Source organism: Scyliorhinus torazame, chromosome 6 (genome assembly GCF_047496885.1).
Source record: "Scyliorhinus torazame isolate Kashiwa2021f chromosome 6, sScyTor2.1, whole genome shotgun sequence".
NCBI lineage: Eukaryota > Metazoa > Chordata > Chondrichthyes > Carcharhiniformes > Scyliorhinidae > Scyliorhinus > Scyliorhinus torazame.
In genome coordinates, this window is record NC_092712.1 from 312,091,653 (window position 1) to 312,105,076 (window position 13,424).

At 46.7% G+C, this 13,424-nt stretch overlaps 1 protein-coding gene across 2 annotated transcripts in view; it reads right to left on the minus strand.

Annotated features, from left to right (window-relative positions):
* The window catches only part of LOC140425597 (transmembrane protein 158), a 75,620-nt gene that overhangs the window by 19,494 nt on the left and 42,702 nt on the right, over nucleotides 1-13,424 (minus strand). Inside the window, exon 2 of one of the 2 annotated variants that reach the window (XM_072510079.1) lies at nucleotides 2,518-4,613. The exons of the other annotated variant lie outside the window; for it this stretch is intronic. The gene's annotated coding sequence lies outside the window, so the exon portion shown is untranslated. Of the gene's footprint in view, nucleotides 1-2,517; nucleotides 4,614-13,424 lie in introns of those variants that run through there. 2 annotated transcript variants of the gene reach the window in all.

Genomic DNA, 13,424 nt, shown 5'->3' on the forward strand with positions numbered 1-13,424 from the left:
TTTCTATCCCAGACTAGAACATACAATGCTGAAGGAGACATTCGGCCCATCGAGTCTGCACCGACCCACTTAAACTCTCACTTCCACCCAATCCCCGTAACCCAATAACCCCTCCTAACAAAGGGCAATTTAGCATGTCCAATCCACCTAACCTGCACATCTTTGGACTGTGGGAGGAAACCGGAGCCCCCGGAGGAAACCCACGCAGACACGGGGAGAACGTGCAGACTCTGCACAGACAGTGACCCAAGCCGGGTATCGAACCTGGGATCCTGACGCTGGGAAGCCACAGTGCTAACCACTGTGCTACTGTGCCTGCCAATTAATTGAGTTTGTGTTCCACCAGCTGCAGTGGTGGTGGGATTTGAATCTGTGTCTCCAGAGCCTGGGCCTTTGGATTCCTAGTCAAGCGACATTAAGACTACACCGCCAACTCCCCATATTAGGGGGATTGTAGGTCAGTGAGCATTGGGTGGGCTGGTTAGAATGTGGACACCAGCTCACTACTTGCATTTCACAAACTCATAAACATAAAATTAAATGCTCCTGCTCTCTGTCTTATATTTAATCCTGGATCCACATCCCATCAATCTAGGCCTTCAAGCAGCTTATCGTCCGAACAGCTCGTCCAATCATCCCGTTGTGATATTTTAAATAATGACTGATCTAAAATATACATATTACTCTTGAATCCAGGATGATCAAATAACCAATAGTCTTCTTGTTGAAAGATTAACTATTTAATGAGTAATAAACTAATACAGTGAGTCCTTTTACTCCGTACTAAACTAACAATAAAGAATTAAAGTACAATACAGATAACTATCTAACCATACACTATTATAACAAACTAGCTCTAACTTCTCTCACTCTAGCTATTCTATATCTTGCTTCTTCACTGTCCTGAATCACATCATCATCATCTGACTTAGAAAAGGCTGGAAACCAGTTCTTATAGTATCTGACTGTGAGCCATCTAGTGTTGAAATGACTGTACTACATTTACATACATTGATCATGTATATTGATATCTGAATATCACCATACCCGTAATCTTCTCTATCCCACTGAAAACAATCCCACTGTTCCCAGGCTTTTATGTAACATAAATTGAACACAATTTCTGTTTAACTCCACAGATGCTGCCTGTCTTGTTGAGTATTTCTGATCTGAATGTTCTGCTAATGGAAATACAGAGCATGGGGGATAGGCTGTTTGAGACTAGCGACTAAATTGGTGCATTCTTTTGCAACAGCTGGCTGAGCATTGAGTGCCAGCTCTTTGAGTGCCAAGATTCCTTAGCAGCGCAAAAAGAGGTTTAACAACCTAACTAGAGCAGTCAGGGTAAGCTTTCCTTCCTCCCTTGTGTATTTTAGAATAGCTGTAATTCTGGTGTATCTGAATCTGACCTTCCACACTTTTGCACCCCTCCATAATGATAACATTTCAGACTCCTGATGCTAATTTTCTTTACATTCAAACAAAATGTCACTCTTTCTTGGAAGAAATAAGAGACAGAAAGCTCTTAGATATTTCTGATTAGGATAAATGTGACTCCAGCATACTGTGATAGTGAACTGCGATGTCAAAGGCAGTAATGATGTGTGCACACATCATGTTTTAAGGGAGTAAATCATTGTTTTTGTTTAATAGCTCCTGGGAAAAATATTCGCATGCTTCAAGCATAGATCGAACATGCACCGATCAGGATTTAGTGTCTATTAATATCTGCAGTACGAAGTCTTACAACACCAGGTTAAAGTCCAACAGGTTTGTTTCGATGTCACTAGCTTTCGGAGCGCTGCTCCTTCCTCAGGTGAATTCACCTGAGGAAGGAGCAGTGCTCCGAAAGCTAGTGACATTGAAACAAACCTGTTGGACTTTAACCTGGTGTTGTAAGACTTCTTACTGTGCTCACCCCAGTCCGACGCCGGCATCTCCACATCATTATTAATATCTATGCAGAGGAAATAATGGGGAGTATTCAAGTGAAGAAAGAAAGCTTTGCATTTATAGATCCAGGACGTGTCAAAGCTCTTTGAAGCTAACAACAACTTTTGTATTGCAATTGTTTTTGTATTGTAGGAAACACGGGAATCAATATTTGCACAGCAACCTCCCATCTGTTTTAGTGGTGTTGCTTGAGGGATAAGTATTGGGGAGAATTTGCTCGCTCTTCCACAAGACTGTGCCATGGGATCTTTTATGTCCATCCGAGAGAGCAGACTGCACGTTGGTTTCATATTGTTGTCTCTTTATTTTTCTCTTTCAAAAAAATAAATTTAGAGTACCCAATTCATTCTACCTACCCTGCACATCTTTGGGTTGTGGGGGCGAAACCCACGCAGACACGGGGAGAATGTGCAAACTCCACCCGGACAGTGACCCGGGGCCGGGATCGAACCTGGGACCTCGGCGCCGTGAGGCAGCAGGGCTAACCCATTGCGCCACCGTGCTGCCCATTGTTGTCTCTTTAAACTAACAGTACAGAGGAACTAGACCGTCGGAGCATGTGGCTTTGATGCACGGTTAACAGAGCTTTATTGAATAGATCTTCACTGTACAAGGTTTGGCACCAGATTCCCCAAAATCCCGCAAAGTAGCCGATGATGTCACACATGTCACATGACTCGGTTCTTAAAGAGACACTGTACACCACTACACTAACCCACATATATAACACCCCCCCCCCCCTTCTAACGTCCACCACAACTAAAAACTAGTATTTTTTTAAAAGTCATTTACATCCATATACAAGTGCAGGCAACAAATTAGTACATTGTAATAACACAGTCAATAAAATAATCAGGTGGGTGTCTATTTCTTGCTCGTTGCCTGCGCACTTCCAGGACTTTGTCATTCTCGAATTAAATGTATTTTCACGATCTCTAGTAGATGTTTCTACTCTGGAAGGCGTGACAGTCTCTTTTTCCGAGGGAAGACCAGTACTAGCGGGTACTTGTAGATGGAATCTCCTCTTCTGTAGATGAACGGGAAGTTACAGTGAGATGGAACGGAGACCGTTCTCTTGAATTAGCTCTGGCATTGGCACACTAACGTGTGTTGACAATAATTGATGCACGTGGCATCTCCACACAGGTTCATCTGCCGTTTGGACTGTGTCGAATATTGGATCGATCTGAGCTAATACTGTTGACGGGACCCACTTCCCACCAGTGGTGTAGCTGCACGCAAACACTTGTTCTCTTTGATGAAAATCAGACTGATTCCAGGCATGGCGGGACTGTCATATGAGGAGAGATTGACTAGGTTGGGATTGTTCTCGCTGGAGTTCAGAAGAATGAGGGGAGAATCACATAGAGACTTATAAAATTCTAACAGGACTAGACAGGGTAGATGCAGGGAAGATGTTCCCAATGATGGGTGTGTCCAGAACCAGGGGTCACAGTCTGAGGATTCAGGGTAAACCATTTGGACAGAGATAAGGAGACATTTCTTCACACAAAGAGTGGTGAGCCTGTGGAATTCATTACACAGGAAGTAGTTGATGCTAAAACTTTAAATATATTCAAGAGGCAGCTGGATATAGCACTTGGGGAGAATGGGATCAAACGTTATGGGGAGAAAGAAGGATTAGGCTATTGAGTTGGATGATCAGCCATGATCGTGATGAATGGCGGAGCCGGCTCGAAGGGCCAAAAGGCCTCCTCCTGCTCCGATCTTCTATGTATCTATGAAACAAGCTGTTCCTGAGTTACTTTCTCTTCTCAGGATCTGTGACTGTTGATTTTGCTCTACTATGTCAAGTGTCTCCTCCAGCGAGAGTAAATCAAAGGTGGTCCTCAGCTTCCTTTTCATCAATAGCAAAGCTGGTGAGCTTTGTGTAGTTGCAGGTGTTGTGTTCCGGTATGTTGCTAAAAAAGACTGTTGGCATGACGCTGAAAAGTCTTTGAAGACTTCAGTGCGTGTTTCAAGGACTGGACAAACCTTTCGGCTAAACCACGAATGGGTGGTAAGGTGCTGACTTAATATGTTGAACTCCACACATTTGAAGTAGTCTTCGAACGCTTGGGCTGTAAACTGTGGTTCATTGTCACACACGATCTGCTCTGATTTTCCAAATCTTCCCAAGATCTTGTCGAGTTTCTCAATGGTTTGTTCTGCAGTGGTTGACCACCTCAGGCCACTTTGAGTGTGCGCCTCCAACAACCATGAACATGTGCCCCTCGACTGGAACAGCAAAACCAACGTGCAGACGGTGCAGTGGCATTTTAGGCGGATGCAATGGGGACAATGGTGGTGTGTTCCTCACCATGGCACATGACTGGCACAGTCCTGCTTTTTCTTCTAGTTGGGCATCAATTCCTGGCCACCAAAAGTAGCTTTGTGCTCGTTCCTTCCTCTGCATTATACCTGGGTGTCCTTCGTGTAACTGCTCCAAAACATTTTTGTCGTAAATTTGGAGGAATAATTACTCTCATTCACCCACAACCCACGTCGGCCCTGTGCTAATTTGAGTCGCCTGGAAATGTATGGTTTCAATTCAGGATGTTTCCCTGCTCTCCTCCTCTTCAACACCATTTCCAGTACCTTCCCCATCAGAAGGTCGTGTCTGGTATGTCTCGAGCTGCAGCCACTGGAACATTCTCAATCTGTGGACAATAAATAATATTATTATGACTCTGTGGTATTTGGCCAGCTGGTAAAGGTAAATGTGATAATGTAGCCGCGTGAAACTCAGATTGATGGCATTTGACCTCATAGGAATGTGCCGATAGGATTAATGACTATCGTTGGAGTCTACTTGCAGTCAACGAAGGGATACCTTTGTGTGGCCCAAAGCTAGCTGTTCAGGGCCTGTAATCCATCAGCAATGTGAAGTGACGACTTCTGTTGGGGGGGCCATGGAGTGAGAGGGCACGCACACAGGGCAGCTCCGGCCCGATGGTGTTGGCTTTGGCACTTTTTACCCGCTATCTGGGTAGTTTCGGCAGAAAAGTGGAACGGAGAAAGGTTGTCCACTGGATAGGCATGTGACTGACTATCGGCCCCAGCAGAAGACAGTTAAAGACCTGGCTAAGGAGTTGGAGGAGACCTGTGGCGCAGCACCAACTGTGAGAATAACGGAGGGGAAGGGCCCTCGGTGATGGGAAAGCCTCAGATGGAGCAACGGATGATCTTCTTAGAGGAGGAACCTCGACAACAGAGGAGGGAGATGCAGAGTGACTGGTCGAAGGCAATTGAGGGGCAGTGGCACCTCTTCGCGGATCATTGGATCTGGTGGAAAAGTGCCTCGAAGCGCAGAGGATGACGCTCCGGTAGGTGGAGAAGGTGGTGTCTTACCAGAGCGATTGGATTGTGTCTTTGGAGGTGGAGGTGGGGATCCTGGGGGTTCTGTGTAAGTTGCTGTGGTCGATGGTGGAGGTATCAGGAGAACAGGTCCAGGCGACAGAACTTGCGGATTGTGGGTCTGCCGGAGGGAACGAGTGCCATAAAGTACGTCTCGAGGATGTTGGCCAGGTCGGTGGAGGAGAAGGTGCTGGATAAGGCCCCAGAGGCCGACTGGGATCATAGGCAGAAGCCAAGAGCAGGGGAGGCACATCGGGCGGCGATTGTGTGAATGCACAAGTTTCTGGACAAGGAAAGATCCTGAGGTGGGCCAGGGCGAAGTGAATCTGTGAATGGAGGGTCTGGGTTTATCAGGACAATGGCACGGAGCTGGCGAAGAGGCGTGCGGGTTTCAACAAGGTCAGGACGGTGTTGTACAGACGACAGATTTGGTTCGGAGCGTTGTACCCGACCAGACTCTGGATAACTCATGATGAGCAGGAGTATTATTTTGAGACGCCAGAGGAGGCGAATGACTTTATCGAGGACCATAAGTTGGGGGAGAGCTGAGGGGTGGTGTGGGATGGAGGAGCTGAGTCCGTAGAAACTGGGAGATATGGTTGTTTTAGGTTGCTGATAGTGGGGGGGGGGGGGGTTGTTGGAAGCTGTAAGTTTGTAAGCGGAGCGATTGCTTCCCCCTCCCACCTTTTGCTTTTTTGTAGAGGAGGTTATTTTTGTGAACTTTGGTGGTTTTTTTCATGTCGGGGGTGTGTTTGTTGCGGCCCCTTGGGTGGGGTTGGGAGCCGGCCGGATGCGCAGGCCAAGGCGGGGCTGGTGGGTGCGGGGAGGGGGGGGGGGGAAGGTGCAGGAGGACCTTTGGGTGGGAGATGCCACGTTAGCAAGCAATGCTAGTGAACGGACGTGTGGTGGGGGAGGAGGCCGCGAGGGAGGGCCAGGCGAGTGGAGGTGGGTTTGGGAAGAGTGGGGGAGGGGTTAGCACGGCGGCACAGTGGTTAGCACTGTTGCTTCACAGCTGCAGGGTCCCAGGTTCGATTCCTGTCTTGGGTCACTGTCTGTGTGGAGTCTGCACCTTCTCCCCGTGCCTGCGTGAGTTTCCTCCGGGTGCTCCGGTTTCCTCCCACAAGTCCCGAAATTCGTGCTTGTTAGGTGAATTGAACATTCTGATATTCTCCCTCTGTGTACCTGAACAGGCACCGGAGTGTGGCGACTAGGGGATTTTCACAGTAACTTCATCACAGTGTTAATGTAAGCCTACTCGTGACAATAAAAAGATTGTTATTATTATTATGTGACGTGGAAGTTTTGGTGGATGAGCGTGGTCATGGGCGGAGTGGGGGGCCATCTTGGATTGGCCCGGTTTCGAGTAAGATTGGGCAAGGCAGAATCGAAGGGGGACGATTGCGGGCGATAGAGGGGGGTGTATGCGTAGGCCTCTGGTAAGAGTTGCGATGTGGAACATCCGCAGGTTAAACAGACCAGTCAAGAGGTCCCGGGTTTTCACACACCTGAGGGGTTTGAGAGCAGAGGTGATTTTCTTGCAGAAGACACAACTCCGGGTGAAAGATCAGGTTAGGCTGAGGAAGGGATGGGTGGCGCAAGTGTTTCATTCGGGACGTGACTCGAAGTCGAGGGGGTGGCCCTTTTGTTGAGCATGAAAACGGGGTTTGTGGGGGCCAGGGAGGTGTGGGACCTGGGGGAGGTTTGTGATAGTGAGTGGGGTGTTAAAGGGGATGCCTGTAGTGTTAGTCAATGTGTATGCACCTAATTAGGACAATTTGAGGTTTGTGAAGAAGCTACTGGGGCCAATTCCAGATGTAGACACACGCAAGTTGACCATGGGAGGGGATTTTAATTGTGTAATGGAGCCTAAGGTGGACAGGTCAAGCCCCAAGTTGATGGGAAGGTCGAAGATGATAAAGGAGCTGGGTGGGTTTATGGGGAGGATGGGGATTGTGGACCCATGAGGAGGGCGTATTCCTTCTTTTCGCATGTGTATAAGGTGTATTCTAGAATTTACTTTTTTGTGGTCAGGCAGGCGGTGCTGATGGGGGCGGTCAGGGCAGAGTACGCAGGAAATGTGAATTTGGGCCACGCGCCGTACTACCTGGATGTCAGGCTGAGTTCGGGACAGGTGCACAGGCCGGGATGGAGGTTGGATTCGGGACCTCTGGTGGACAAAACGTTTTGTGAGAAGGTGAGGCTGGCGATTAGGAATTATGTGGAACTGAATCAGAACAGGGAGGTGTCAGTGGCCACCTTTTAGGAGGCTTAAGATGGTGGTCTGAGGTGAGATCATTTTGTTTAAGGAGTGGCAGAGGCTGTTACTCGGGACAGTGGAGGTGGATAGAGGATACTCAGCGGCCCCCACAAAGGTGGAGAGGAAGAGGTTGCAGGGGCAGTTTGATATGCCGACGACGGGTAAGGTGGTGGGGAGGCTATGGAGGGCGAGGCGGGTGCAGTATGAGTCAGGGGAGAAAGCGAGTTGTATGTTGGCCGATCAGTTGCGGCGTCAGGCAGCGTCTGTGAGATGTGTGGGCGGGGGTCGGTGAATCCACTTCACATGTTCTCGGGCTGCGAGAAGTTGGAGAGTTTGTGGGAGGGGGTGTTTGGGACGTTGTCCAGGACAGTGGGGGGGCTGAGGTCAGGCCGGACCCTATGGTGGCGGTCTTTGGGGTCTCGGAGGAGCCGGGGCTGCCGGAGGGGAAGGGGGCCGTGTCGTGGATCCTGTTGAACTGGAGCTTGGACACACCGCTGGGGGTGGCGGGCTGGCTGGGGGGCCTGTACGACTTTCTCCGGCTGGAGAAGCTTAAGTTTGCTCTGAGGGGTTTGGAGAGAAGCTCGAAGTGCGGTGGAGGCCGTTCGTGACCTTATTTGAGGAGCTGTTCGTCGTTGGGGGGGGGGGGGGGCGGGAGCAGGGGGGAGGGATTAAAAAGGGAAAAACTATGCAAACTGTTGACTGTGTTTTGATGGACTATGTATTGTCCATAATTTATTTGTTTGGAATAAAGTCAGCTGAATTCTCCGTCAGCCGGATCCTCCTCTCTATCGGCAGTGCACCCACGCCCACACATTTCTCGACGGCGTGGGGTGGCCCGCAATGGGGAACCCCATTGGCCGGCTGCAGGAACGGAGGATCCCGCTGCCTGCCGGGGGCGCCGTCCCGGAAAACGGTGCTGGGGGGGACAGAGAATCCCGCTCAGTGTCTTTTTAAAAAAACAAGCAAAGTGAAGTGACGACCGGACAGGTATTGGTGAAATTTCCGGACACCCAATATAACTTCTCCGACCGAGCCTCGGTAGACTCTGCACTTGTTAACGTACGAGATGCAAAAGCTATTGGTCTGTCTTCCCCTGAAGGTGTATCTGTGACACCACCGCTCCATCACCGTATGGTGAAGCATCACAGGTAAGTTGTAATGGTAACTTTGGGTTGAAATGTACCAACACTTCTGACTGTTTCAGCGCTTTTAGCAGATTGGTATGCTTTTCGTATTCTGGTGTCCTTTGCCAGGCCTGTTTTGTGCACAATGTTTATCATGGTTTCAATACTGTCATCAGATTCTGGATGAATTTTCCAGAGTAATTGATTTACCCTTGGAATGACTAAGTTGAGTGACATTATTGGTCTTGGAGCCTCTGTAATAGCTTCATTTCTTTGAGCTGCTTCCTGTAGACTGTTACTGTCAATAACATGTCCAAGATATTGTATAGAAATCATATTTATCTTTCCTAACATGAAGCCCAAGCATTTAAAGTCATTTCAGTGTAGCTTCTAAGTGTCGCAAATGTTCTTGCTCAGTGCCGGCGATAAGTGTATCATCTAGGTAACACTGTATCCCATATAGGGTACACTGAGTGCTGAAATAAAGCTGGTGCTAACATTATTCCTAAAGGCAACCTCTTGTAGCGAATAGACCTTTGTGAGTGCTGATGGTGAGCAGGTGTTGAGATTCAGCTGCCACATTAATTTGCAGGTAAGCCTGCGATAGACCGATCTTGCTGAACTTCTGTCCTCCTGCTAGGCCTGTGAACAATTCTTCAATCAATGGTAGTGGGTATTGATCCACTCATAGGCCGGGTTGATTGTTGTCTTAAAATCTCTGCAGATACGAATTGCACCATCCTGCTTCATGACGGGTACAATAGGGGTTGCCCAATCACTAGTTGTGATGGTTTCTAATACTCCTGTTTCCACAAGTCTCAGTAGTTTGGATTCAACCTTCAGACGTATTGCATAGGGTACAGCTCTAGCCTGGACACATCGGCTGACTATTTTCCTTCATCTTCTTGGATAATTGAACACCTTTCATGGACCTCAACATGTCTTCGAAAACACTGTTGTATTTTTCCATTATGGTCCATAAGTCTGACTTTGAATCAACTAATCTGTTGAAAGCACTCCAATTCAATTTAATTCTTTCTCGCCAAGAGCAGCCAAGGAGAGCTGGTAAACCTCCTCGCACCACATGGAGTGGTAACTGTGGTTTTGTTCTTTTAGCTCAATGTTGATTGTGCTGTAACCTCTCAGTGGTACTATCTCTTCAGTGTAGATCCTCAAGATCACATCTTCTGGTTTTAATGACAGGTGGTTAAGTTTCTGTTCATAACAGTCTCAGGAATTATGGTGACAGCAGGAATTATATGTGATGAATTCAAGTAGGCTGCACATTCAAATTTGATACTATCCAAAAATGATTTGACTCACCATGGACTGACAGTACGTTCAACTTTAATTCTTCATCAGAACAAATTGTTCTAGTTTCAATGTGGTTGATATTCTTTTCTACCACATTATGTATTTTCTTAGTTTGTTTTGTTTCTTCCTTTGAGTAAGTTCTCTGTCTTCCTTTTTCAGTGTTCTTCTCTGGAGAAGTTATTTTACTCCAGCAATTCTTCTGTGTGGCCGGTTCTGCCACACTATTTACATTGGCTGCCCTTGCTCCGGCAATCAGCCTGTGAATGGCCTGTGTCTGCACAGCGATGACACTCCTGTTGCTGGGTAGACGTCTTCTGGGCGGCAACCAGTTTATGGATCCTTGTGCTTGCTCCGAGCTGAGAAGCCTCCTTAACCGTGAGCTCTATTGAAACAGCAATATCTAATGCAGTCTTCAGACTTAAAGATATTGTTCCGTTAATAACTTTCTTCGAATGGCTTCATTTTTCAAACCACATGCTAACCAATCTCTAATCGTGTTGCCTAACAAATTGCCAAATTCACAAAACTCTGCAATCGCTTGAGGGTTGCGATGAACTGCGCAACATTTCCCCCTTCTAACTGATTCCTTCGCTGAAATTGAAACCTCCTCCGCGATAATCAACGGCTTTGGTGAATAATAATCTTCTAATATTTTCACCAGTTATTGATATGTCTTATCTCCGGGGATGTGCGGCTGAACTAAGCTTCTTATCAAATTACAAATTTTGCTTCTGATTGCACTTAGGAATACAGGGGCCTTAATCTCTTCCGATATTTTGTTGGCTAAAATGTAATAATGGAACCTCTCTGAATATGATTTCCAGTTCTCTGAGTCTTCATCAAAGGAGCCCATAGTGCCAAAATTTCCAGCCATTTTTCACAATGTCGGAATGCTCTCCCCTTCGCTTAATTCAGGTGTCTGATTCATTCAAGATGCATTACCAGCTTAGAACAGGTTTAACTTGCATCAACTCTCGCTTCCATGCAGGCTATGATAATCTTTGTTCTCTGTCCCGCTCTACCTCCATGTCTTAAGTAAGAAGTCTAACAACACCAGGTTAAAGTCCAACAGATTTTGTTTTGAATCACTAGCTTTTGGAGCACTGCTCCTTCCTAAGGTGAATGGATTGGAAACAAACCTGTTGGGACTTTAACCTGGTGTTGTAAGACTTCTTACTGTGCCCACCCCAGTCCAACGCTGGCATCTCCACTCCACGTCTTAATGTACTGCATGTGGCAAACCCCATAGCCTGACTCCTTGAATCGCTGGTTTAGAGTCGATGGGCCCTTCCTTTGAACCTTTGCCCCAAAGCTTTACCGATTCCGATTCCAGCTATATCTGGCCTTCTGTTAATCAGTTGACCGATTAATCTGTTGAAGCTGTTCCACTCCAATGATTATTAAAAATAAAACTTTTTTTTTTCTTTCTCTTCATTCTTTCCTTGTCGCCTGTCTTCTTTTTGTAAACGGTTGTTTGTAAACGGTTGTATGTTTAGATTAACAGTACAAAAGAAATAGATTGACGTAGCTCGTGGGTTTGATGCACAATTAACAGAGGTTTATTGAATAGGTCTTCAATGTACAAGGTTTGGCACCAGACTCCCCAAAAGCCAGTGATGTAGATGATGATGTCACACGTGTCATGTGATACTGTCCTTAAAGAGACATTGCACACAACTACAATAACCCACATGTGCAACAAATATCTCAACCAAAGACTGGCCTCTCCAACAGTTGCAGCACTTTATCAGTACTACGCTGGAGCATCAGCCTAGATTTTGTGCACAGATCTCTGGAGGACTCAACCTTCATGACGCAAAGACAACAAAGCAACAAAGTCCTGGGTGACATTAAGTGACTGGACAAGAAAGTGACCGATGGATGTGGTGAAATGTGAGGTATCCACTTTGGTAGGAAGGATAGAAATACTGAATATCTTTTAAATGCTGTGAAAGTATAAAATGTTGAGTGTGGTTGCACGGGAAGCACAAGAAGTCAACATGCATGTACAGCAAACAGCACAAAAAATGGTATGTTAACTTCTATTGAAAGGGCTTGGAGTACAAGAGTAAAGATATATATCTTTTTGAAATTATATTGGACATTGGTGAAACCATGCCGTAGAGTACTGCATCCAATTTTGGTTTCATACTTAGGGAAGGACATCGTAATCTTAGAGGAGGTACAATGTAGGCTCCCTAGACGGACTCCTTTAGGATGAGTGGGTTCGCCAATGAAGAGAGATTGAGTAGATTAGGCCTATTGGGGCAGCACGGTTGCACAGTGGGTAGCACTGTTGCTTCACAGCTCCAGGGTTCCAGGTTCTATTCCTGGCTTGGGTGACTGTGCGGAATCTGCACGTTCTCCCCGTGTCTGCGTGGGTTTCCTCCGGGTGCTCCGGTTTCCTCCCACAAGTCCCAAAAGACGTGCTGTTAGGTAATTTGGACATTCTGAATTCTCCCTCTGTACCCGAACAGGCGCTGGATTGTGGCGACTAGGGGCTTTTCACAGTAACGTCATCGCAGTGTTAAAGTAAGACTAATTGTGATTAGTCAATAAAGATTATTATTATTATGTTCTCTGGAGTTTAGAAGAACGTGAGGTGATCTCATTGAAACATTTAAGATTCTGAGAGTTTAGCTGGGTAGATGCTAGGGTGTTTCCCTGGTTGCAGAAGAGAGCCTATAGAATGGAGCCAGACATTAAGGAGTGAGATGATGAAAAATGTCTTCACTTAGAGGGTTGTGAATCCTTGGAATTCCCTATCCCAGAGAGCTGTGGATGGTCAGTGATTGAGTAGATTCAAGGTCAAGATTGTAAAAATGTTTGGACTTGAAGGAATGAGATAGGGCAGGAAATGAATCATAGAATTTACAGTGCAGAAGGAGACCATTCAGCCCATTGAGTCTGGACTGGCCCTTGGAAAGAGCACCCGACTTAAGCCCACACCTCCACCGTATCCCCATAACCCAGTAACCCCACCTAACCTTTTTGAACACTAAGGGCAATTTTGCATGGCCAATCCACCTAACCTACACATCTTTAGACTGTGGGAGGAAACCGGAGCAATGGATCTCCCGTAGCATTGTTCATGTTAGCTAATGTGATATGCATTTTCATAAGTAGAGAAGTGTATAACTAGTAATTAGTGCACAATGTGCATTATGTTGGCACTAAATGCAGCCACGTACTCTTAGATCAAAAAGGAAAATAATTATGTAATTAAAGCCCATGGCCAATCAGAGTGTAATTGCTTGATGGATGAGCAATGCAATGTGAGGCCAATCAGAGCTTAATGGGGCTGGTTTAGCATATGGGGCTGGTTTAGCACAGTGGGCTAAGCAGCTGGCTTGTAATGCAGAAGAAGACCAGCAGCGCGGGTTCAATTCCCGTACCGGCCTCCCCGAACAGGCCGGAAT